The 27258-nt window shown below is 44.0% G+C and overlaps 1 protein-coding gene across 18 annotated transcripts in view; it reads left to right on the forward strand.

Annotated features, from left to right (window-relative positions):
* LOC125010559 (receptor-type tyrosine-protein phosphatase F) overlaps positions 1-27258 on the forward strand; it is a 160370-nt gene that overhangs the window by 16700 nt on the left and 116412 nt on the right. For 9 of the 18 annotated variants that reach the window (XM_047589305.1, XM_047589300.1, XM_047589304.1 and 6 more), the window contains exon 1: positions 25902-26239. The exons of 1 other annotated variant lie outside the window; for it this stretch is intronic. The gene's annotated coding sequence lies outside the window, so the exon portion shown is untranslated. Of the gene's footprint in view, positions 1-25900; positions 26240-27258 lie in introns of those variants that run through there. 8 more of the 18 variants (XM_047589288.1, XM_047589293.1, XM_047589290.1 and 5 more) reach the window with 2 other exon arrangements.

Raw genomic sequence — 27258 nt, forward strand, 5'->3', positions numbered from 1 at the left:
AAATGTAGTGATTTTACCAAAACATTTGATTGGATCACACCAGGCAACGTTAAACGTGTTGAGGTTCCTGGTTTTGATTCAGTATCAACAATCTGGAGTCCTCCAAAACGCCAACAAACATAAACTGATTTATAAGACAAGCAAAATAATCTGCGCTCGTCTGCATATCCATCGCTGACTTGTCCCATTATTCACCGTCTCATTTACATTTTAAGCAGGCGCACCATGGTCAAGGACTGTGTGTACTTCTCCTGTGAACTTCTGGAGCATCGCAATGAGTTTACTCTGAGGGAAGAGATGGGCAGATTGATTAAAGACATCTTGACCTGTGTTGGCAGCAGATGAGCAGTCACTCAGTTTTCTGAATCAGTGAATCACCTTGTTCGAGCTAAATTAGGACACCCCGAAAACGTTAGCATTCATTTTGTAATCACTCCTTAACGTGCATTAATAACTTAATCGGGTTTGTCAGATCAATGGATGTATTCCACTGTGAAGTTTTAAGGAAAGGCAAGCCTTTCAACTTCCAATTTCTGCCTTGCCAATTATCTCTTTCCCTCAGGCTTTCATCTGCAGGATTTTTTTTTTCTTTTTTTTTTTGTCGTCGCAGATGTTAAGCGCAAGTAAATGTTTGTCAATAATATGTCGGCCCATATGTGCTGATAAATGTACAACTTGCATTGCTCGGGATGTGTCACAACATGCGTATCAGCAACAAGTGTGACTGTCGCCTTGATGACTGGCATCGCATCAACGTACTGACTAGCTAAATTCCTTCCATCTTTAAAGAGGAACTGACATGTCGGGTTAGGGTTAAGGTTAGGGTTAATGTTAGGGTTAAGGTTAATGTTAGGGTTAAGGTTAGGGTTAAGGTTAATGTTAGGGTTAAGGTTAGGGTTAAGGTTAAGGTTAATGTTAGGGTTAGTGTTAGGGTTAGGGTTAGGGTTAATGTTAGGGTTAAGGTTAGGGTTAGGGTTAATGTTAGGGTTAAGGTTAATGTTAGGGTTAGGGTTAGGGTTAGGGTTAGGGTTAGTGTTAGGGTTAGGGTTAGTGTTAGGGTTAGGGTTAGTGTTAGGGTTAATGTTAGGGTTAGGGTTAATGTTAGGGTTAGGGTTAGGGTTAATGTTAGGGTTAAGGTTAGGGTTAGGGTTAGTGTTAGGGTTAGGGTTAATGTTAGGGTTAGGGTTAGGGTTAATGTTAGGGTTAGGGTTAATGTTAGGGTTAGGGGTTAGGGTTAATGTTAGGGTTAGGGGTTAGGGTTAGGGTTAAGTTTAAGGTTAGGGTTAGGGTTAAGGTTAGGGTTAGGGTTAAGGTTAAGTTGGACATGTTTGGACTCATAAATTATTCACTGGTAAATTGTAAACTGCAATTACAAGCCTTTTGTTTTCATTAACTGTACTTTCACTCGCCAATGCAGCCAATATAAAGAGATTTTAGGCTCAATTTTAGTGCCATATTGTGTGCAGAAGTAAATGTGGTACATATTTGTCTGAGTGCACTTCTCTCTGGAGCTGCTGAGCACCCTAGGCTGCAGAATGATGAATTCATTGTTTCTTCTTCTTCTTCTTCTTCTTCTTCACTGATGTATCTTTTATAACTGTGTTTAAAGACCACACTTGTGCTTTTCGCTTGTTCTAACAGTGTGTGCGCTGCTGCCGTGTGATACAGCAGCTCTGAAGCAGCTGGACTCAGTTTCAGTCGTCAGTCGCTTTGGGGACCGGCGCTTGCTTTTTGGTGCATTCTTGGGAAACACGAGACTTGAAACTAAAGAGTAAACCCGATGAGAAGAATCGCACAGCTGGTGTTGGAAAAAAAAAATTAATGGCTGTGTGAAATGAATATTTTATGTTTGCGGAATGATCCGTCTTAACAGCATTTTGGGTCTCGGTGCTCTTTAAGCGTAGACATATTTCAACTAGTGTCAAACAGCAGTTGATTCGTATCAGCTCTGAGTAATTATTTGTGTTCAGCAGCATTGTAGCTTTTATGCAATGAAAACCAGCTGCCGACAATGTGAGAACGTACGGCGCGGCGGTTCTTCGGAAGTACTTTATCTAGCTGCAGGTTAATGAACGCGAGCGCGAACCGAATCCGAATCCCGTGAAGCCTTTCGAGTGCCCCGACATATTGCCAGGCTCCAAATTAGAGACGAAAAGATGTGAAATTAAACACTTCCTCGCCCGTGTGATACATTTCAAGGTTATCTCCGTCATTAAACGACAGGAGAGGCTGACACTCGAGGGCCCGTGCTGGAACCTAAAGAGCTCTGCGGCAGCCGTGGGACCGGAGCTCGGTGGGTGTCTGTCTTGAGGCTGTTCTCCCCACCGCTGCGCTCCTCTAATGTAGGCGCGTGCTCCTTTGCATTAGCGAGAGCGACGGCGCGGGCTGCCATTTTGACTGAGCTGTTTAACAGGCCAAGGCGATGTTTGTGTCTGGCGCTGTCACTGGAGGAGCGGCGGCGGTGTATGCACGAGACTGCATCCTCTAGCACGTGTCAATAAACGGCCGGGAGAGACGAGAGTTATATTGCTGCTGTCAATCTGGAAAGTTGGGGAAGTAAGTGGCGGTTTTGCTTGAGGACGGCGCGGAATGATACAGTATCTCGGCCGCTGTGTGTGTTATTAATCTTTATGATAAGGATTAGGTCCAGCAGAGTGTTTGACAGAAACAATTGTCCTGTCACCTGAGGCCCGTTACTCTGAAGAAAGTATGGTCTTAATATCTGCCACGGCGAGGCCAAACCCACTCGTCTTGTCCAGGTGACACTGGGCAGCAGATCCATTTTAAAAGTCCAGACTGACCGGTTCCTCCCACAGTCCAAAGACGTGCTCGTTAGGTTAACTACCAGTGTTTCCTATGCAGTTTTTTGCAAAATAAAAGCGATATTTCTGATTTTTCGATAAGTACAATTTGTACGTGTTTCCATTGAAAGGTGTTTTGCGAATGAGCTGCAACTCTCATAAAGTCTCATCTCACAATATCCCGTGTTTTCATTGCACCTTGCTGATATACGTTTATATCGATGTGTCCTTATAATCCCCTCACGGGAAAGTAGAAGTGTTTTAGCCGTGTTTGAGAGGTTTTTCAAAATGTATTTCAGTTTTTTATTGCGATATTTATGTTTTGCGTATTTCTAGGAGTGATGGAAACGCAGCAACTGGTGGTTCTATATTAGCCGTAGGTGTGAGTGCGAGTTGTTTGTGTCTCTCTCTGTGTTGGCCCTGCGATAGATCTCGCTCTCTCCTCTCACCCGATGACAGCTGGGAAAGGCTGCAGCCCCACACGACCCTCCAGAGGACAAGCGACAGAAAATGATATTGTAGTGTAGTAGTCGTACTAGTAGCAGTAGCAGTAGTTTCACCTAATTTCACCTATATTGTTCTTGAGGTTTATAAAATCAAACGTTATTCCGTTATTCATTTAATAACTACTCTTACCAGGGCCACAGTTTACAATTGAATGCACCATACGAGCACGGCTGACTGTCTGTGTCACATGATCTCAGCGGTTTGTGCACTCACAGGCTCATTTCGTCTGTGAAATTCTAATATGACAAGTCATAAAGTCAGCATATTGCAGGGCATGAAATTCTTTTTTCGTGATTTTTTTTTTCCGTGAACCTGCGCTGCTTCAGACTCCGAGCCTGTTAATTAGCGATGCACTCGAGCAGGACTCAACGGATGCGTCGCATGTCGGGAGCGGCGCCGATTCCGCGCACTTGGCCTTTTCGGTTTGATGCTCCTCTAATTTTTGCCTGTCGCACGTGAGAGTTGTTTTGTCTCATTATTTGCAGGAGCCGCCTGTGAGATCTCAACAGGGAGAATTTAGAGTGAAAAAATCTGGAGTTAGAACGTCTCGAATGTCGAAACGAAACACCGACTGGTTTTTTTCTTTCATTGTGCGACCGAGAGTAGGGTTGAAAATCATTAACTCCACCATGTGTAGGCGGTTACTGTGCAGCTGATGCATGTGGCTGACTTTGTAGGAAAATTACTGCAAACACAGACTAAATGACCACACTGTAACCGGAGCCAGCGGCACCTTGTCTGTATGTTGGCGCTGCAGCTTTTCTCACACCCCCACATCAGGTCTCGTTAATGTCCTGGCAAAACGCGCGCGTATGAATGAATAGGCATTCTCTGGGATTTTCCATGTTACTTCAGATTACATTTAGAGACGGGCTCCTGTTAGGTAACGGGGCTTACTCATGAATGCGAAATTCGTAGCAGGCACCAATTAATATCATGGAGTTGTTAAAAATAATACATTTTAAATTATTCACAGCCAGTTAAAATAACACTAAGGGATTTTCCCAAGGACTTTCCCTGAAGGCTCTTGCTTTGCCCTGTAAAACAGCCAGTATAGCATGGCATATTAATTAATGAAAGGATTAATCTGGAAAGTCAGAAGAGATTAATTCAGTTTGTTGCTTATCCAGCCGAAACAAACTCTCGTGCTTCAACTCAAAGTCCAATATTTAGAGCTTTCGATCTTTAAAAAAAAAGAAAAGAAATGCCACACAGATATTTTTCTTGTTTGTTTAATGCCTTTGATAGACTCAGAAGTTGTGTTCTTTTGCTTCTTGTAATTTTCCAAAGCCGGCGATCCAGCGTTCACACCCACTTCACGCTGGGATTGGCCAGCTGCGCGGTGTTGACAAAGGGGCCAGGCGTCGTGCTTCCCTTTCTCGCTCCCTTTTCTTTATCGCCCGGCTATTTGTGGCGCTTTCCATGTGCGCAGCCCGATGCAACAATGTCAGCGTAAGTGGGAAAAGACTGTCTGAAAGTGTTAGGTTGGTGAAGTACTTCAGCAGCCCATCCTTTGTAGTCTTTTGTTTGTCACGGCTGCTCTCTCCTCACCTGCGCTGAGATATGATAATGCGCTTTCATAACTGACTCCGTAGCCCGGCTAACGTGCGCTGGAAATGCAATATTTGCTCAGCCTCTTGACCTTCGCAAAGTTTGTTTTCCTTCTATTTGCACTTGTCTGGTCTCCGCGAAGCTGTAATTCAAGTTGTTTCTTCACAGCTGCGAGAGAATATTCCGTGCGTTTAATGATTTGCGGCATTAAAACGCGAGAAAATGAGCGTCGGCCACCGGGGACGAATAAAAAGCGAAACTGATGACACAGCCGGATGAGCATCTCGAGGTTGAAGTGCAGAAACGCTGCCTTCGTGAGAGACATTTTGGCAACGCGAACGCACGCGGGCTGAGCCCGGAGGCCAGGTTTTAAGCGCCGCGTGGCGTCAGGGTTTTTGTTGGTGTGTTCGTCTTGATGTGGAACGCCTCGTGAACTGACCCAAGATTTGTCCCATCAATCTACCGTGAGAGAGCGGGCTTCTTCACAGGCTGTCTGCCATTCTTCCATCGCGGCCCTGTTGGGAATGGTGATTGGATCCCAGTCAACCAGCAATAGATGGATTGGCCCTCGACCAGGATGATTGAGTGGCGCTGCTGTCTATGCACGTGTATATGACTTTGTGTGTGTGTGTGTGTGTGCGGTGGTGTGCACTCGCCCCCGTATGCATGCCGCTCCCCGAGAACAACGGCACATCTGTTTCACTCCATCTCCTCTCTCTCATTTGAATTTTGAGTTCTTTCAATCATTGCCAGTGCTGCTGTGCTCCGTCTCTGGCTTTTGGGGCGGAGGGGCGGCGGAGTAGGACGGGATTCCTGTGAACGAGCGGTCTTGACTTAGCCATCAAAATATTGTCAAGAAACGAGCGAATGCAGTCCCGGTGGAAATTAATTAGCATTCAAGCTGATGCTATTAGATCATCTGTTGTGTGAGAAGAGGAAGCAACACAACATGTGGAAAAAAAAAAAAAAAAAAAAAACAGACAAGTTTTGTTTCATATTCATGAAACGGAGAGGGATTTCAACGCAACCGCTCAGACTGCGAGAACATGTCTAAACTAAATCCGTGGCAGGTTGCGCAGACATGTGGTCCCAGGAGTTCTACCGAATGCAAAGCTTCATGTGCGCGTGCGCACGTCGTTTTTATTTAAAGAAAACATTCGCACATATTGATCCCAGGACATGTCATTCATACTCACGTGCGCCATGTTGTATTAGTCCATTCCCTTTTTTAATGACTCGGTAATTGCTTTGTCTCTGGTTATGGAGATGACTGCCACGCACTATTAAACCAGTGTAATGGTGCGTAACTATTCTTCTTAACAAAGCCATCACTCACAGGTGTTTCTATAGCAACAGCATTAGCCATTACGCAGACCCTGTAATCAAATGTATGTCACACCTGAGGAGGCGCAACTCCTGCATACATGTTGTACTACTTGAGGAAGTCGGCCGCATGCGTTTTACGAAGGATAACGGGTGACTCAAGACATTCTTTGAATGCTCTGTCGTCTATGGCTGCAGTTTATAGTCGTATGGAAATGAGGTCTAAAAACTGTCAGCTGTTTTTTTTTTTTTTTTTTTCCATACGCTTGATATTCGTTTTATGAAAATTCATTCAGCCCGTGGTGCAATCAGGAGAAATTCAATCATCTCGTTTTGTAGTGAAGGGGCCAAGTTATTACAATCAGAGCTCTTTAAACCTTGGACTCTTTTTTTGCTCCTCTTGAGTTGTTTGAATGTTTTTTATACCTCAGTGTTTATATAAACCTTTGCTGCCTGTTCTCGTCTCCGAAAATGGAACATGGCGATACAAATAAATAAATAAATAAAATAGTGGGTATTTATTCATTGGCAAGACTAATGGATGATGCGCGCAAGTGGGATTTTCAGTTATAGACGGCCATGGTTTCGGGTGGTGCTGACCTTCTGGTTAAAAACTAAGAGGAGAGGAGTGCCAGTCATCATGCTTTATACTGGCTTGTTACAGAAAACATGGAATGCATTTGTAATGCATCCTTCATAGCTTTAGAAAATAGGTAAGAGGACATTCTAGCCTTTTGTCCTCCTGTTTTCCCACGACTGTACTAAAATGTGATCCTACCTCTTAAAGTAAAAAAATAAAAATAGCGAGGAGAAAAGAATTATTCCCGTTTTCCTGCAATTAATTATCATTTCATTCATTTATTCATTTTCATTTATTCATTTTTTTGCTGCCTGCTTTTGTCCCATTCACAATGTTTTATTTCCTTTTACTCCCACTTCTGAAGCCTCGTATCCGATTCGTGACCTTGTAGTTGACATTTAGTTTCTAAGTTCACTCGACGCTCTAAGCCAAGGGTGCCCAAACTCTTCCCAGTGGAAGTAGGCCAAAACTGAATCCGGAGGGAGGGTCGTGAGCCAAAATGTTAATTTTGCAGTACATTAGGTTAAATATGGATATATATATATATATAGCATGCATGTGCAAAAATCACAAAATGATTTTGAAAAATAAACGACACTGGTTATTGTGCTTCCAATTTAATGTTCAAAAAACCTATCTGGCTTCGTTAAGTAAGATTTGAGCTGTCAGGAGCTCAACAGCGCCACCCTACCCCTTGAGAAAAAAAAGCATATTGCATTTGGTGATAAGAACCAAAATCGACGTTTGCATGTCGTAAATGTTTGTGGAAGCACTGGTGACCGGTTGTAGTATAGGTCATAAGCTCCACCCCCTCCATGTTAGTGGATGGGACCCGAGCCAAACTAAAACACTAAATAACTAAAACTAAATACACATCAAATGAATTTTTGTCAAGGATGGTTTCTGTCATTTTAGTAATTAAACGAAAATGTGAGTGAGTGTGGTGGAAGTGTGGTCGGGTCATCAACATTGCGATTCCATGTGGCTCCAATCTCGGACTGTACTGCGCAGACTCTGGCTCCAATGTTGACTCTGCCCACATCCCCAGGAAAATAGCGTCAGTTTGGCCAATCCATGGAAGTGGTGAGGCTGTGTCCATATTTACATACAGTCTGTGCTTTGTACCTGCCCAGTTTAGGTTTTTTTTTTTCAGATTCCCTAGTCTCTTTTCATCACATCCCTGCTAATCTCTTTTTTTGTGTGTGCTCCCCTTTTCTCACCTGCTCTCCATTCCCTCATTAGCTCCCTTTGTGTTTTTGTCCCTTTCTGCTTCCTCTGTGCTGAATTGTCTTAACTGCGATACCTCCTGCTAGTCTCGAGCCTTTGTTCCTGATTTGCTTTAGCCGCTGTTTTGTTTTCCCTGCCTTTTCTTGGACTTTTATCTTTTTTTGCCTTTCTGTTGACTTTGCTCTTTGCCCTTTTGCCAGATGCTGTCTGTGTTACCTTTAATTAAGGGGAACTGTCTGAACTTTTTTATCCCTGTCTGAGTTGTGCATTTGGGCCTTGTCTGTTCCTGAGCTGTGACAAATAATGACAGTCATGATAATTTAATACATCCATAAATCATTAAAATTAATTCGCAAAACAGTGCATGCAACAGTACGTTTCTCTCCTATTATTATGCAGTTTTGTATAGCAAACACTAGCAGCTTGTCATTCCGAGCTCTTTTACCCTTGTTGACAGTTTTCTTTTTGCTACAAATTACATCAGATTATATTCGAAATCCTGTGCGTATTGCCATGAGGCATGCTATCACACTACCTTAGTCAGGTACAAACTCACCTCTACACAAGTGGGCAACTGTCATAATACAAGTGTCAAAATGCCCATGGAATATTTTGCAGAGCTGATGCTTACAATGTTTTAAAGGGGATAAGTGGTACAACTACATCCCTTCCTGGTGGTCACACAGTGTAAAGCAGAATGGTAACATTCAGCCTTCATCACAACTAAATGTTGCTTGACATCACTTATTTGGTCTTTGCTTTAAGATAAAAACGCCTCACACAGATTGTTAGGCCTGTGTAATAATGAAAGCCACAAACTTGTTAATCTTATTTCTATTTCTACAGGTGCTTTTATTTCCCCGTGAATTACACACTGGAAAACATTCGCTTTGTTTTCAAGCTATGATGTTGTAACGCCAAGTATGCATGCAGGTCTGAACTGTAACTAGGCAGAGCTACTTCACTGTATAAAACATGAAAATTCCTCAGTGTGAGAACATACTGAATGCAAATAGCTTAAGTTGCACTGCTGGCGACTAGAAAAAAAACAAATAAACAAACACTTGTCTGAGACACGTTTGCAAATTTAATGGACCATAAATCACCATTTAAGGCATAAATAATAAAACTGCTCTATTCCTCTGTTTTCTCTGTTACACTGAAAACGAATCAATGACCTCAAAACCAACATGCAAGCTGTGAATTTAGTGTAACATTACACTCCTCCAAGGAAGGTTTACAATGCCCAACTCTGTTATATGTAAATAATCAAGTTCCACTCAGGAAGCGTATTTATTGTAGTTTTTGTGTAAGGGATTACAGAAACCTGATTTCCCCAGGTAGATTTCTCACAGAGTTCTCTGCCTTGTCTGCCATTCAAATCGTTTCTGTGCATGACAAGAGACAAGAAAGGGAACGTGGCTGGAAGACAAGAAGAAACCGCATGCTCGTGTTGTCTGCCTGAAATCCGACTAAAACCGAAACCATCACAAAAGCGGTTTGACAAAATCTAGATAAGTTGGTTTCCACCCGAGGACATGGCAGTTTTTGTGAAATTCGCACACTGTGAAGAGATGCACCATTCTGTCTGGTTTTCTGTCACACACACAGCGAAAGGAAAAAGTCAGGAAGCAAGTGTCCTTTGTCGCTATATAATAGGTCTGTGAGACATGTCTCCGGCATTCTGAGGTACAGGAGTAATCCAGCGACTGCTTCAATGCCCTTATACACTAAGTTACTAGACAGCTTTTTACAACTTTTTACTTAAAGGACCAGCATGTTGGATTAAGTGACACCTAGTGGGAAGATTGCTAATTGCAACAAACTGTCAATGGTGGTCTTCAGATTTGATTGTGTACTTGGTTACTGTAAAAACATGGTGGCTTAACATTGTAGGTGGTATGAAACATCCCAAGTTAAATAAAATCGACACAAATTCTTAATTACAGCTGGCGATACGAATGAAAGCAGCTGTAATGGCTATATTCCATTTCTGATAATAGATTAAATTACACACACTGGTCCCCCGAGTGCCTGTACAGTCCTTTGGCTAAAAGGAGAAAAGCATGCAAGCCTTCACTCTAGACTTAATCATTTTTTGTCTTCTGTAGGTGGCAGACTTTATACTGGAAGAAGTTGTGGCTTTCTGATATTTGCCGATTCAAAAAAAACCCTTTGATTTCCAAGTATTTTGCAGTTCTTTTTAGTGTACTTCTCTAACCTGGGCTGGAAACTCTTGGCCTGACACGGCGTCTGTCTGGCCAGAAATGCTCTTAAAACCTGGCTAATGTTGGCATATTCCAGGAATCTAAAGTGGAAAGGACTACATGTGATGAAAAAAAAAGAAAATACTTTCTAAAATGGAACGATGGAATAAGTGATTAACCTACCATGTGTTGGATAACATGTCTGATAATGAATGAATTGGACTGAAAGAAGTTCTTTGGCTTTGACATTGTGACAATCTTGCCTATGCTCTACTTACCCCCCCACCACCCCCCCAACTCCCATCCGTTGACCTCTTCATTAGAAAAATAGGGCAGTCCATTCTCCGGCCTTCACTCGTGATTGACAGCATCTGGCTGTTTCCGATACCAGCCGTGAGAAATGCAGAGACAAAAGCCTCCGTCTCCTCCCCTTTCTCACAGTTTCCTCTCTTTTCTTGCTCCCTTCTCTGCATCTCCCTGAAACTGGGCACGTATGATATCATATGTCTTTGAATGGTCCCGCAGAAGTAATGGAGGGTGGGACGCGACAGATGCCGATTTTCCCCACTCTGGGTGTTGTTTTTCAAGAACGAGTTTAATCGATTGGTCACACTTTTGCACAAGGATGGTGGTAACACGTCCCCATATGACAATACAATGCTGTACTGGATGCCATGTCTCCATGCATTCCTGTGAGGATTTAGGCACATTACCAAAAGTATTTAGAGGCTCAAGTCAACGCACCAGTACCGGCTCCTCAGCTGATGTTCTCATCACATCCTGTAAACTCCTCCTGCCTCATTTTGTTTGTAATAGGAAGTTTCTGCAGATTGTTGTCTGCACCGTAATTCACTGTACTGTACGATTTATTTCACGTAATTGATTTTACTGTTGATAAATAGTTTATTGGGAAAAAAGACAAGCTACAATCAGGCCTGGCCAAAAAAAAAAAAAAAGACTAAGCTTCTGCAATGTCACAAGATTTTTTTCCATCCAGCGTTGTATTAATTTCTCACCAAGATCTCGTATTGCTGAAAGATGGGAGAGTGTGACCACTGTGCGAAATCTTCTCCAGCGCATCCCATAGATTCTCAACTGGGTTCAGGTCTGGACTCTGTGGTGGCCAGTCCAAGTGTGAAAATTATGTGTCATGCTCCCTGAACCACTCTTTCACAATTTAAGCCTCGTGAATCCTGCCATTGTCGTCTTGGAATATGTCCGCGCCATCAGGGAAGAAAAGAAAAATCCACTGATGGAATAACCTGGTCGTTCAGCTGACCTCATTCTTTGGGCAGAATGTTGCTGAACGTAGACCTGAGAAAATGCAACAACCTCAGATCATAGCACTGCCATCACAGGCTGGTACAGTAGACACTAGACATGATGGGTATATATATATATATATATTGACCTTGATGCCCCATCATTGTGAATAGGGTAAATCTAGACTCATCAGACCCCATGACCTTCTTCCATTGTCCCAGAGCCCAAACTTCATGCTCCCTAGTAAGCTGATTTTTCTGCCTTTTTTTCTGGTTAGCCTCACTGATTAGTGGTTTCTTAAGGCTGCGCAGCTGCTCAGCCCCAATCCCTTTTCCCGTTTCCTTCACAATGTACATGTGGGAATGTTCTTACTTTCACCATCAACATAGCATCATAGCCCCAAGTTCTACTGTTGTTTTTCTTCGATTTGATTTCACCAAATGTTTAAGTGATTGATGATCGCGATCACTCAGGATTTTTTTTCCGACCACATTTCCTACTCGTAGACGATGGTTCCCCACCATCCTTCCAGTTTTTAATAATGCGTCGGACTGTTCTTAACTCAATTTTAGTCGTTTCTACAATCTCCTTAGATGTTTTTTTTCTGCTTGATGCATACCCTTATTGGCCAGGCAGTGCGTAATCCATTCATAATGATTTAAAAGAAAGAAAAAGCAGAAAATCGTCATATATCCACCACAACCAATAAATAAATGTCGGGCAGGTTTCCTTGATGAATAACTTCTCATTGGTCCTCAGAATTATTCTTATAATTATGATTATTATCATTTATTGCTGGAACATCAATCACCGTTTTTAGCACTGACCCAATGTGTTATTTATTCTTGTGCCGTCAAACCACGAATCACTCTCAGCTTTGAGACCGTCGTTCCAAAGCCTCATATTGAGCACATTCTGTCATTCAGCAGTCAAAAGGCCACATTCATTTGGAAAGTCTGAGCCTGTATTAGAAAAAAAAATACTAAATTGTGTTGCCCAAACGTCATGAAAAGTGCCGACCGAAGCCCACATGTTATGATGTGCTTGAAAGCTAAGCATTTTATCAGCACTTCTGTCTCCGTACTGTATGTGTAGCAGCGCGGCCAGACAGGCAATCTATCAGCAAGCAAATATAGTACGTGTCGCTGAGAGAAGTGCTCCAACAGAGTGAGTGGCACACACACACATCAATATATTTAATGTCTTCCTTGGCTGAGAAATCCAAAACCTTGAGTCTCTCTTTTGAAGCATGACATCTAATTTGGTACTGCGTGCGTTTTATTTATTTATTTATTTTTTTTTTTTTAGACATGTTTTATGGAAATAAAATTAAGGCATGCCCATTATGATGCACATGGCGCTAATTGCTAATTGCATTCGTGAGTCCTGAGACATTTTTCACAGTGAGGATGAGGATTTCAAAAAAAAAAAAAAATGGATTTTTCCACATTCAACCAGCTTCACTAATATGGTACATTACCAAATGGGGCTCACGCTTATTGTTAGATTAGAAGTGCTTTCTGAAAGAATGTTTTTGCGCCCCCTCCTCCTTTTTTGCGGCTCATTTGGTGCAGGGCAGGCTGACAGTTTTGAAAGAACAAGCCTCGGGGAATGCAGTGCATACGTCTGATGTCATATCTTCTTGGTCCAGCACTTGTTCTTTTGGAGCTCTGCTGAACCGATCCTGCTCCCCATCCTCACCAGACCCTCAGGCCCCACTTTGATCTCCCTGAACAACCAGGACAGCGGTTCAAGCATCTTGTTATATTTGACTGTTTAATCCATCAAATGTGTTTGTCTCAGCAATAGGCTAATGAACATCTCTATCCAGGCCTCGCCACTGTAGAATCTCTCCTGTGATAGCGGGGAGAGGTCGGATCGCGCTTTAGAAGGGCGGTTGCGCGTTTCTGCAAATTGCTTACATTGTTAGGTTTGACGGTTTCACTCCTTTATTTAAATACCGTGACTTTGCATGAGGAGCAACCTCACGCGTGTTCTTTGTTTTCGGTCGTTTGCCAGCGTTTTATAAAATTTTAGTCGAGCAAAGGCTCTGGACTCCTGATTCAGCCTTTTGGGTTGTGTCCTTTTATTTTTTTTTTTTGCTAGAATGTCCAATACAATCTACTGTATCAGCCCCCCTGTGGCGAAAAATGCCAAGCCACTAAGCAAAATGTCTCAACTAATTAGGAGCTTCAGAGCAAAGCTGTAGAAACGCATCATATGAATAACTTTTCTTTCTTCGTTTCCCGGGTTTTCGCTCTGCACAAGTAGCTTCTCCGCGTCAAACCCGAGGCAGTGAGACGTCAGCGTGACTGACGGGAGATTTCTATTATTCCTTCTGTTCTTTAATTCCCAGGTGAAGTGCAGGCCTAAATACCTTTACCTGCGTTCACACAGGCATCAGCCGTAATTTGACTGGACTGGATTTGCTGAATAAACCTTTCATATTATGATCTTAGGGATTTTACAAAGAAAAATCTTCCGCTGGGGAATATGTTCGTAGTGAAGGGAAACAATATATTGCGTGTATTGGTCTGACATTCATCATTTTTTTAAAATGAATTTAATAAGTTATGGGATGTAATGATGTAATAATATTTCCCGTCATGGCGATTTGCTGATACGCCAGATCTTAAACTGTGTTGGAGAAAATGTCATACAAATTTGATTGCTACTGTTGTTATAGTATAGCAGTAGGCTTTTTTTTTTTTTTTTTTTTTTTTTTTTTTTTTAAATTTAGCACATCTTCATTCTTTCTCTCCCACTCGTCTGTTATAGATCCCACTGGGAGCCATACATTGTTGCGACTAATACAATTTCTACGCTCTTCAAGGTCTGTTTCAACTCCTGACAGACATTTTACTAGTTCATGTTCTCAGCGCTGCTGCTCCCAGATGCTCAATATATCTGATCTGTATTTCATAGCCGTTTACAAAGCACGCTTCCTGTCACTTGGTGTTCTTTCTTTCTTTCTTTTCTTTTTTTTCAGATTTTGTAGGAACCTTCAATTAACTGCTTTATATCTTCGGGGAGGTGCTTAGTTTTTCTCAGTGAAGTCTTTTGTTGTTAAAAACGAAGCCACCTGGATCCCGGGTGAAATCCATAGGGGCCGGGAAGAGCAGACGGAGGATGTATCCTGTTCACGAGGATGTATGGACCATCACAAGGATTGTCAGTTCTCATTTATTTGTTTCGCTGCAAGCGCTCGGGTGAACCAAACTGACTGGCTCTCCTTGAGAGTATCTTGTGCGTGTCAGTCTGTATTATTGATGCAGAGAACCATGTAGAAAGGATGGGTCTCAAGGATGTCGGGCCGTATATAGAAAAACCTCTGTTGGCCCTAGTTTTAACCTTTGTGAACCCAGCAAGGCTATTTCCTCTAAAGTTACCATCTGCTCCTGGTTCACACACACCTTTGAGAATAAAATATGTTTATATCTGCATTTGGAAATTGGTAATATTTCTCCACAAGTAAAGACTGTTTCTGAACATGCACAATTTTTATTCCATAATTACAATAACAGTTATTTCTATATTAATTAATCAGTTTTTTTATTTTACTAGTTGGTTGGTAGTAAATCGTCTTCGCACATGCACTAATAAAAGATAATTAAATTATTATTTTGATCAGCAGTCCTAACACCATCGTCTATCCACAATGATATAAAAGAGGGATATATTACATTTAAGACTCTTGAACCAGGAAGTGTTAATAAATGTCTCGAGCAGGTACTTGTTTACCGCACTGATTAGGAAATCGTATTTAATAGGGATTAATCTCGTATGGCTGCTACCTGACGACCTCGTTTGCGTTGGTATCTGTGCCAATCCATTATATCAAGTGGGAACACCTGCTATTGTAGCTTCTCACTGTTGAGCGGCAATTGGGTTCAAATTAAAATATCGGGCGCTGGAAGTCTTACTTCCTACTTGCCTCAGACTTTCCCAGCTGGCATTCAGACCGGGCTTGGCTACTGCTATCCTCTAATATTCAGCATATATTACCTCTGTTAACAGCCTTCACTGTGTCAAGTGCCTATTAAATTTAGGGCTGACACTAAGCTTGCTAAGGCTGGTTTGCATGAATATAATACTGCTACTTATAATTTTAATGTGGCGCCTTGTATCTTAAGCTTCACACTGGCCTAAAATTATGATATTTCGTATTTAAAGTTAATACACAATAAACTAGGTGAGCGTGTGCACTTCGACGCTCCGGATTTCTCCCATTAAGTGAAGACGTCTCTCGCGTTCGTAGGTTTCCTCGCGTGACCACGAGCCCTCGTCACCCAGTTTCCACCTTTGCCGTTTGCATGGAAGTTCGATAAACATGACACCGGGAGATGGATTTCCCAGCCAACGTGGCTCTGAAGTAATAGGAATGGAGAGCATAACAAATGGGGGTGCCAGTACAGAGCTGGCTGCGCTGGATGTGCAGGTGGTCCTCCATTCCCCTTGTCAAACCCCCCACTGCTCCCTCAAAGGAGCCATAGAGACTTGAGCAAGATTATTTAGGAGTTCAGGTTACAGTCCAGTTCTTTCACTGCTTATTAGTCACAGTCCAATTTCTATGATGGGATTTTCTTTTTTTTTTATACTGTCCCCTCACAGTTTGTAAATGTATACGCAGCGTTTCCCCTTCAGACTTGAAAGGTCACAGCGTGTTTTTTTTTTTTTTTGTAATTTCATGTCCGCTCTGATTAATTTCCTCTTAACTAGGTGACTGCGGTCGCGGAAAGCTCGCGTCCTTTAACCTCTCCGCGTTTCGATGTTGTAGCGCGGCCTCCGTTTTTGACATGAATTATGAATAAAAGGTTTGCAGCGGAGTTAACGGGAAATGTTCATCTCGCATTTTCCGGGAGTTCAAAGAATTTCCCCGCGGACCGGATCTTTGTTTTCTTTCAAATCCTGGCCCTCACTGAGCCAATAATGTGTATTGATTGGATTTTACTGGAGTGTTTGCGCTTGCAAATGGAGGCCTGCGAGTTATTGTATCCAGCAAAAGCTTGAAGAAATTTAGTGGATATTTTACCGTCGCCGAGCTACACGAGATGCATAATGTACGCGCACAAGAAGCGCAAATCGAAGCTGCAGGCGCTGAACGGTTGATGCCAACAAAGAGAACATCCAGTGGGTTAATTGACAGCAGTTAGCAGGTAGCAGGTTATCAACAGCATTTAGATAAACCCGCACCTCTTGTCAGTTTTGATAGTTGAGATTCGATGTGGTCGACCAACTTCCCACTTAAAATTTGAGTCATAGTTCGCCCCGGAGACCGTTCTCAATCCCCCACTTGTATTATTTAGTTACTGTTTTGCTGCTTGATTTAAATTGCCAATTTAGTTTAGGGTATTTGACATCTAGACTAATTTGCATAGCCACTTAAGGGACGCGGGGTTAGTTTAATTCAGCAGCGAACATATTTTGCTGCCATGGTGGCTTGTCCGCCCACAAATATCGGCCATCTGGTGACACAATTTCAAAGCCTCTCCCCAGGAAAATTAGGCATAGGGTTTCCAGAAGACTTATGTTCCCCGGCAACACGTTTTTATCGCCGCTTTAATGTATGAGGGCGAGCACAGTGACGCGTACACCTGGACGGCGTAACCGGATCTGATATGGAAGACTTGGAATAAGCGCCGTCTGCGCGAAGGTTATAGTGTTTTCAAGGTTGCGCGTCCGTGGTGGTTTTTACATTATGGTGAAGGATAATGTTTGAGTTTAACTGTAATGTCAGAGCTGAGTGATGCTATTGCGAAGACTGCTCTCCCTGTTGCATTGATTTTTACCCTCTAATATAAACCTAGCTTAGGTGTACATATAATTTAATTACTCTGCACCATAAATCACTCTGTCTGAGACCTAAATAGACATATTTATTTATTTCCTGTTGTGATCTTCTTAGCTAATTCACCTTTAGTTCTTCTTCAGAAGTGGGTCTCAAAATTAGGTTTGAGTAAAAATACACACTAACTGATACTAACTGCTCATCATTATACTTCTAATCCAAAAGAGGCTACACCTGGATTTTCACTTTAAAAAACAAAAAAAAAATAAAAAATCAAGTCTTATTATAGGTCTTCACACAGGTTCCAATTTAAAAGCCAAATGTAGAGGCCTGGGCACGGTCAGGCGCGTTTTACGCTCTGCCACATTCAGACGCAAAGGTCACATTGAAAAGACAAGTGTAACTCGGCCCATTGTCACGCGGTGACAGAGGGGTGGCATTCGTCCGCCGCGACGCTGCTCTTAATACTGCCACAGATGTAACCCGAGTGGCAAAACTCATTAAAGAGATCCGAATTGATCCGAACGTTCTCCTAGCGGGAAGCTCCTCCGTGAGGTGAACGCCGTGGCAGAGAGCGTCGGGAGCCGCATCACGGTTCGCCCGTCGTTTCGGCTCGGGGGCCGTCTGACGGGATCGGCCGCACGCCTCGGAGCGGGGAGATCAAATTGTGGAGCGAGCAGCGGCTGTGCCTTTTTTTTTTTTTTTTTTTTTTTCCAGCAGGCTGCACCTCTTAAAGTCTGATCCGTGATCGCGACGGCACGCCGCGTTTACCGGGTGGCGACACCCGCCGCGTGACCCGCGCCGCGGATTTGACCTCCGTCTGCAATATTCGATTCCAGCCGGCGACGGTTGGGGCTCGTGTAATGGCGTTTCAGCGTTGCCGGCACGGTGGCCCCTCTTAATGCCACGCTGGCGCGTCAGACAGTGGGGAGCCTTAATGGAATTTAGAAACTCTAGGAATGCTGAGCCTTTTTGCCGCGCCCAGTGTGAACGCTAATGCAAAACCCGTGATAAGAAGAAATCTAATTCAATTTTGCGTTCGGTGTCTTAACTTGCGCGGGAGATCGTCGAGAAAACCCATGAGAGGCGGCCATTTGTCAGTTTGATTGCATCAATAACTCATATCTTGCTTGTGAATGGATTCAAATAATATCGAGGGCGCTGGTTTCAAACTATTAACGACCGGCTCCTCGCGAGTTGAGCGGATCCGGATAGAAAGGGGGTGAAATATGAGGTAATAAACGGTTTCGGTCTTTTGGTGGTACGCGCGAGAAAGTGTTTCCGTAGCCTGTGCCATCCTCGGAGTCGCTGCTGGGGCTTTTTCTCGACGTGACGACGCGCCGGTGTTTGAGAGCGTGTGTGTGTGACAGTCGGCCTGACTAGGCTGTCAGAGTCCCAGAGGTCTTAGTGAGCTCACACATTGCGCTGAAGGCGATATATGTGTGTGTGTGTGTGTGTGTGTAAGTGAGACATTCTGGGAAACATTTCCTCAGCTTTTCAGCGCCCCTTACAAAATTTGCCAGTGAAATGATGTAAAACCTGTCAAATGTGCCCTAGGTGTGGTTAGAAATGGAATGTATGGCTGGAATTTTTAGCGCCGTGCGATGTGCAGGTATTTCCCCCCCAAGTCTAAAGACATAACTGTCTCTTTCCTTCCGGCGTCAGCCCTGCAATTTAGCACTTCTACATATAGTAAAACTCCCCCCATCCGAAGGTAAAAGCGGCACAGGGAGAGCTCTGGACAAACGCTCCACCGCCAACCACCCACCCATCCACCAACCCGCCCCCACCCCCCCGGAGCACTTAAGCTCATATCTTTGTCATTATCAGGTTTTTTTTCCCTTTAACCTCAAAGTCTTATTTTATAATAACGGAGAGCGATGCCAGGTTGCCTGATCTGCCGCGCGCCACAAATCCCAGGCGCCAGAGATAAGTAATAGAAGGTGAAACTCTTAAAAGGGCTAAATGAAGTTGAATTGGAAGAAAGGCAAAGTCTTTCTTCTCCATTAGCGCTCAAATTAATCCGCTCATTTGTTCTCTATAAATTTATGAGGTGCTGATGCTATAATAAGAAGTTTTACGTTGAATATTTCATCCCCTTAATTATTTTGGGATGGCTTTTTAGGCAGTTGAGGTCCATTTGTTACTTCCGGCTTATGAATGGTTAATGAAGGGAAAAGGCGCAGAAATGTCCTGTGAGCTGTGCTCGGCTGGTGGTTGCTGTTATTTAGGTATTTAATATGTTTAAAAAAGACTAATTTGATTCAGTTTACAGGGCAAGTTCTTCCTTCAAGACTTGTAATAATAATTATTGAGGCTAAACACTAACGTTCGCACAAAACGTCTTGCGATATTTATTTATTTATCCTGGTTTCCTGACGCTGTGGAGTGGTGACGTGAGCATAGTTTTCCCGTTTTACTATTTTGGTCAACAGAGGGCCCTTATCTATCCTTTTCAGTCAAGTCATTGTTGAAGAGAACGACCCTGCTAATGCAAACTGGCACAAGTGATGGATTACTCTTTCATTTGACAGGCTTTTCATCTGTTCAAACACTGTGTGTGTGTGTGTGTGTGTGGGTGGGGGTGGGTGGGGGTGCGTAGACTGTTTGGTTGAACCGGAGAGCCTTTATTTATGTGAACCGCACTTTTATCTTTAGAAGAACTTAACTAGTGCTGATGTTGCACAAAAAAAACCCAAAACACAACAATTCAGATTTAAACATATATCCAAACTTTCTCTGTGCACAGTAGGAAATAATGCACGTTCGTCTCACGGCCGTCATTTCGTCGCCCAGCTTGCATCGCTGTGATATTTCTGTGATATATCCGTCATGACATTTTAATGAGCTATTAAACTATTTATTTACAAAACCAAAGCCACAAGCGCACGAGCCCATTATCAGTTAGTCATGCAAGGAGCTAGCTCATAATTTGCGGTTTATTTCCTTTTTGCAGTAGAAGCAGTTTCTCCAATAGAGGGGATAATTTCATATCTTTTTTTTTTTTTTTTTTTCTTCTAACTCCAGCGAAAGGAGGCACTCTGGTGCAAACCGAGCTCGGGGAGGTTTGCTAATGAGAGCCATTTACAACGTTGAAGTTGACTTGTGTTTTCGCATGCATCCCTTTGTGTCCAAGTTGTTTTCCATGGCGAATTATTAGAATAATAAAGTGCTTTATTAGCAGAGCTTCGGGATTGTTCTGTGGCAGATTCCTCGTGGTGTTACTCAGAGTGTGTGTTTTTGTGCGGTGGATGTCTCGTCCGCATCGATGCTGAGCACCCGCCAAGCTCGGAGTTCATTCGAGAAGCGTTTAAGGCTTCCCACTGTCGGTCACGGCACTTATTTGCTGAGTGCTAGCACCTTGTCCTCTGTTTGAGGCAGAAAGTTATTGAGGGAAAGCGTCTGGAAGGCTGTCCTGTCAGAGACAAAGTGTAGCCTTCTCTGTTTAGGAGCAACTGCTCTGTGGGGCTTTTATTAGGAGCCTCTCACTGAAAGCTTTCCAGATTTATCAAAGTCTCCTCCGTGCATGGTATACTTTCTCCACCCGGGCTGCCGCGCGGCCTATTCTTTTTGTAGCGTTTGTGTGTACCACCCTTGTTTTGATGCTGTCTTTAAACCATTATTCGCCTCAGCAGGAACATCTCCTTTAAACTTAAACTGCGTCCTAAACACTGTGATTTCACAGTTAATCTCTGCACGCGCGCGTTCCTTTTCGGAGACCGGTGGCCAGGTGCAAATGACGTGTTGCTTTTTTATAAACCCGCCGTGCAAAAGTGAGCTAGTTAGCAGCGGTTTGTTTTCAAACTCCAAAAAAAGAGGTGGAGGTTCCCGTTTGTCCGTTCACAGCGGCCTCACGAAACAGGGATGCATTGTGGAAACAGCTTGCATCTTTGCAGATCTGTTGACTATAGGCTGTGAAATGTAACACTGCTGAACAGCTGGTCACGGAGCTGCACAGCATTGCTCTTTCTCCACGCTTGCTTTTTCTCCGTTTTTTTTTTTTTTTTTTTTGGCTCCGGGAACGAAACAAGCCTGCTTCTGCTATCGCTGTCTCCACCTACGCAGAAGGTGAGGCGTCTTACGATATCCCAGCCTTGTAACCTTTTAGTCGACTCGAAGGAACCTGATGAATGGGACTTTTATTTTGGTGTGCGTGTGCGTGCGCCGAGACGGGTAGCTTTTCCAAAAAAAACGCACCTGACTGTAATCTCGGTGGAATGACCATTGATCAAAGAGACAAATAGGCCTCTGGAAATTAGACCGGCGGGAGTCGCGTTCAGGTGAGAAAAGGAACCGAGTTAAACCGGGCGCGGGCTCGGTTGTAGGAAGTGGATGACATTGAAGGTCACCTGCTCGGACAAGTTTGGATAAATGGAGCCAGCGTCTATATCATTGATTGCCAACTTACCCTTTTGAAGTTTCAGAGACGCATTGAGCTCCTCGTCTTGCGCGCTGCTCTTGACCCTGTTATGTGCCTCGTCACCCGCCGGGGTTCTGCTCCGTGCTCGAGCAACCGCGATGACTCCCTGAGAGCGCTGCGCGGGAATCAGGCGTTCCAGATGAAACGGTATAAATTATGTCATGTCACTCGGGCTCGCTGTTGCCTCTCATGTTGCATATATCACCTCAAAGCGACTTCTCTCTTCTCTGAGACTTCCCTGCCGGCACCTGGTTGCGTGCCGCGTGCAAGGAAGTCGTCAGTCTCCGGAGAGTCTCGGGGAGCGCGGGGGGGGCCAGGGGGTCGAGAGGGGGCACGGTGCTGTAAAGTGCCTCGACGTCGCCTCATTTCCCCGTTTTAATTGGGCTATCTAAATGCATCCCCGGTTTGTCAATACCCGCCGGGGTCCCAGATAAAAATGATTTGTCTCATGCATTCGGCGGCATGCTCCGCCGTTCCCCTCGGAGAGCGCTCTCCGCCAGTCGTCGGCGACACAATGTGACGGAGGGAGCTGGTTGTTTTTGATTTTTTTTTTTTTTTTTTTTCCCTGCGAGCTGCAGGAAAAGAGGTGCCTTCCTTTCCTCCTTCCGTCATTCTGGCTGTAACACACAAGTCAGTATAGGCGTGCGGGCCAACTCCCAACTTGATGGGACGCTCGGAGAGACACGGAGTCACCGGGACACATGCGCGAATTCACATGCTCCGCACACACGGACACGTCTCTGCTCGGGCACACGTGCACACGCCAGCGCTCTCTGAAGGTCAGCACCATGAAGCAAGTCTTATCTGTGTTTTATGTGCTCTCTTTTCCTACTGCCCTTGTCCTTTTTTTTCTTTTTTTTACGCTTCCTGTCTCTCTGTACCATCACCTTCCCTCTCAGTGCCGGAGCCAGCGTAATCTACAGACGGAAAGAATCAGGGCCCACTAGTGTGTCCTTGGTGTTTGGAGTGTTAAGCAGAAGTATGATGTCCAAACATCCAAAAAAAAAAATGTTCATTCATTTTTCTTTGGCAGAGGATTAGTGGCTGGCCCATTTTCAATGGCCTGTGACGTTTATCTCAAAAAGCCATTTAATCAGACACTACAAATGATGCTTTTTGTAGCGTTTAGCTTTGCAAGCGCTGCGCTTCTTTCTCTTCTAGCTGATCAGTGATAAACTGGTGGTTTTCGTGACGTGTATGTATATATATTTAGATTAAATTAGATATGTAATTCCACATGCATTGCCTCAACTCCCCCACTGTAACTCATCTCGCCGTAGATCTCACAGTGAGGTTAAATGTTTCACTGATAATTTGCGCCTAACCCGTTCTCATAATGCGATCCTTGCGCGCGACATAAAAGCCGACAAAGGCAATATGGAGATGAATTAGCAGCACAAACTAATGGCAGGAACCGAGCCTCTGTAAAATGTGAATTGGGCAGGGAATTCTAAACTAACAGGTGTTGGCCAGCTGTGCTTCAGGACACGATGACATAGTGCTAGTCTTAAGAGCCCATCAGCAGCAGCACACTGACTTTCACAGCTCAGTGTTTACGACGCAGGTCAGCATTTTTTCACTGGCGCGCCGCCCGAATTGTGTTTATCAGTGACCCCTTGCGAATGGGGAAGTAAAGCGCATAATATTTTTGGATGTGCTCTCGGACGACGGCGCGGCGGAATGCGGCAAATGAGGCGCGTTTCCGTGACGCGATGAACGTTCGCTCGGTTAAGTGCTCCGCTCAACTTTCACGGAGAAACTTGTTTTCTCAAGTTGAACTCTTAAATGTTTTGGCACAATTGTCGCTGGGTGGTAGACGGTCATATTGAAGGAGCCCATGGCCGCGCAGCAGCCTGCGCATCACATGATTGTTGCGGTTCTTCACCTGCAAGATTTCTCTGGGACGCATTGACCGGGTGCAGTTAGCAGACTAGCTTAAATCAAGAAGGGGCCGGCTCCTTGAGATCGAAGAGGTTGTCAACCTTTTTTTTTCCCCAGTGTTAATGAAATGAGTGGGGGATGGGTGGTAGTCACAGTGTTATAAATTCTCAGACATGGTGGGGGGTGTTTCCAACTCTATTCAAGTTCTTTTTTGGGGTGGGGGCTGGTGGTGTGGGGCAAAGATAAGTACTAAAACCGAGCTGCAGACCCTCACTCGAGGCAACAGTTTTAAGCTCGCGTTGGGGGAGTGTGGGGGGTGGGGTGGGGTAGGGTGGGGTGGGGTGGGGGGGGGGTAGATCCATCTGTGTTTGGAGTTTTACGCCGCACTAAAATGAGATTACACTTTAAATGAAGTGACTCACGTCGCGCAGCTGACACACTACACCACGTTACTGTAGCTTACAATTCATTCGGTGTTCCACTCTGCCAATGATCACTGCCTCTACCTAATAGCTGCCACGGCGCGATTTGTTCGGCGATCGCATCCCAGATTTACGTGACATTTGATTTGGCAAAAACTGCTCACACCCACAAATGTACTTTTATTTCCTCTCCTCTCCTCGCGCGCGTGTGGGTGTAATAATTATTCTCCAGAAGGTTGCACCAAATTCTCGTGAGTTTGTGAGGAATTGACCAGATTGGTTGCTCTCTGTTTTTTTTTTTGTTCTTTGTTTTGTTTTGTTTTTTGAGTTGTGGTGTAGGTTTTGACGGAAGTTATTGTTCGTTGTGTATAACATCCTGTTTTTTTGTTTTTTTTTTGTTTTTTTTTTTGTTTGTTTTTTTTTTACCAGTATGATTATCGCAGCGCACGCAGCCTCGAAATGTATTTATATCTGGGGCCGTTCAGACTGAATTACTTTTTAATCAGACGGCCCACATCCCGTTTGTTCTAAACTAGAAAGAAAGTTAAAGATAAAACAATCCCTTCTCTTGTCGAAAAGTCTGTTGTGTTCACAGATCTGCAGCCTCCAGTCAAATCACACTGTCTCCCATTGTTAACAACAAAGAGAAATGTAGAACGCGCTGCAGTTCGCCATTTCCTTCAGCCCGAGTTTAAGCCAGGCACGGATTCAGCATGGCTGCTCGCAGTGGAAACCTTTAGAAGTTCTTTCCTAGAACCTCATTTCGAACGTCTCTGGTTGTGTCACACTGGTTTCTTGTGCAGACGCCGAGCCCCCGTTCAGGTTCACGGCAATTGCGCTCGCCAGCAGCGGCAAATCTTCCAGAAATCAGGATGTAGTTATGTTTATTTTAATTATTAGCGTTATTGCCGCATCTAAAAACATTTGTCTCGATCCAGGTTATGGATTGCGACATCAGCAGTGTCAGGGATAAAAAAAAAAAAAAAAAAAAACACAACAACGTCACACGTGAAACATGGTTGGAGTTTTGCTGGATGAGTCACGTTACAGTCCGCACAGTATTATTGGGATAAATGAGCAAACCTCTCCCCAAGGTCCCCCAGGCTCTGTGATCTATTAAGGCACAGTCGTCTCGGATGGTGAATCTCGGAGAGTGAGGGAATTTCGGGGGGGGGGGGGGGGGTTGTGCTGACATCCTCTCTCGGTGCAATCCCTTGTCCTTGTAGGACGGAGGAGAAAAACAGCACCAGAGGCTGACTTGGCTGTTCCTCTGAGCTCCGTCATAAATCCGACTGAACATTTCTGAACATCTGTTGTGGATGATTAGCTCCGTGGCTAGCAGAGTTTGACCGGGGGGAATGCGAACCAGTGTGTTTGCGCGTTGTGTGTGTGCGGACGCTCGGCGCCTTTGCAGATTTGAGAATGAGGATTTTTGCATATTTATCGCCCTCCCCTCTATTTAAACAGCAATAGACTCCAAATTTATGTGTGATCCATGTTCCTGGACATATTATCACAGTCCTCAGGGTGCTGTCTCAAAGTCACACTCTATTTACCACTTGGATTTTTTCGCTAAACGGCACACAATAAACTTAGAAATAAAAAAATGTTTTGAAGTCAGGTTTATGATTAGCCAGCATGAGCTGAGAGTAGGTCGCGGTCTCTTCCTGGAACATGGTCAACAGATAAGACACAATGGAGTCTGGAGTCGAGCTGCAGGGATACATAACATCACGTGTATCCGTACCTCAGACTTGTTTCTGCGTGCAGGTGAACCGCACGACTGTCTCTCATTGGGCAGAATTCAAAAAGGTAAGACCCTGCACCCTCTTTCTCCTCCTCCTCCTCCTCCTTCTCCTCCCCCTCCTCCTCCTCCCTGAAATTTGACACCGGTGACATCACGCGGTGGGCTTGGCTTCTCCCGGGCAGTCCCTGAACGCCTGCTCAGTGTGTGAACAAGCCTCGCCTCTGAAGGATCTCTCCCGGAGCCACGCTGCTCCATAGCCACAGCTGGAAACCTATTGCCGGAGAGCCAAAGGACAGTCTCAGTGGTTTTAATGAAACGCTGCGGATGGAATAACTGAGCAGAAATTGGAGACTACTTTATCTCAGAGTTTTTTTTCATAAGGCGCCGTTCAGGGATAATCTTTTTTTTTTGTGGATACTGCTGCATTTTCTTTCTTAGGATTTGGGATACTCTCTCTTTCTGGAATAAGTGCCTCGCGATCAGGAGGATTTCTTAATAAGTGGACGTATTTGACATGCATGGGTGAGTGGGAATTTTGCACCACAGATTTTTTTTTTAACTTTTTTATCATTTATTTATTTTTAATCAAACTCAGTACAGGTGCACTTTTTTAAAAGTGGCTAAACTGATGATCTGAACTTTATTTGCCTGTCTGTCCCTGCTGCTCTCTATCCTTTTTTCTTTTTTCTTTTTTTTAATCTCAGGATATACCTTTCACAACTGGCTTCTTATGATAAAAGTAACAAAATAAGTTGATGTGTTACACTTCAGCGGTCAGGTATTTTCTTACTACTCTTTTGTCCCCTTTCCTTTTGTCCTTGCTCACTCTTGCTTGTTAAGCCAAAACAATAGTTTAACCTCGTCTTGGCTTAGCTCTATTGGCTGGCTCTCTGGCAAATTGCCCTGTCTGGTGCAAGCCCTCCCCTACGCATTCAGAGGACTTTGAATAGAAGGGCCATAGAATGTCCCTTAGCTACCGCTGCTAAGGTGAGGCACCCCGCCGTTCTCCTGCGTTAGGCCTGCACTGAGGCCAAACAACCTGTTTTTCCAGTTGTCTTTATCTCCCTGGGCAATCTCAAGGGTAAAGTTTCAACGACAAGAATCCTAGTTGGAGGGAGACAGAGGAAGGCTTTGAAACGCCGGATAATTGTAGAGGAAGGCTTTGGAAAGTCACAAATTATGATTTTTTTAGAAAATCTTCGGGCCTTTCGTATCAGCAAACTCTGTCGTACGTGTTGAGTGAGTTCAAATGTTGAAGTTATTTCTCTCTGTAACGGATTGTTCGCTGTATCGTTGTTGACTCGAGGCACATGTTGTACTTGTCTTTTGACAATGAAGAAGCGGCTCTAAATTTCCCCATCAGCCCGTAATTAAAAGCATAAAACTTTTTATTGTTAGCTTGTGTGAGAAACTCTTGGGCCCAGTTCTGATCATTGGTCACAATGCATGTGCCAATTGTTGCACAGAAGTGTTGTTGCTCAATACAAGGAGCTGATGTCAGTGAGAAAATATGCTTTTTGTGTTTTGCCCTTTTCCTTCAA

Source organism: Mugil cephalus, chromosome 7 (assembly GCF_022458985.1).
Source record: "Mugil cephalus isolate CIBA_MC_2020 chromosome 7, CIBA_Mcephalus_1.1, whole genome shotgun sequence".
NCBI lineage: Eukaryota > Metazoa > Chordata > Actinopteri > Mugiliformes > Mugilidae > Mugil > Mugil cephalus.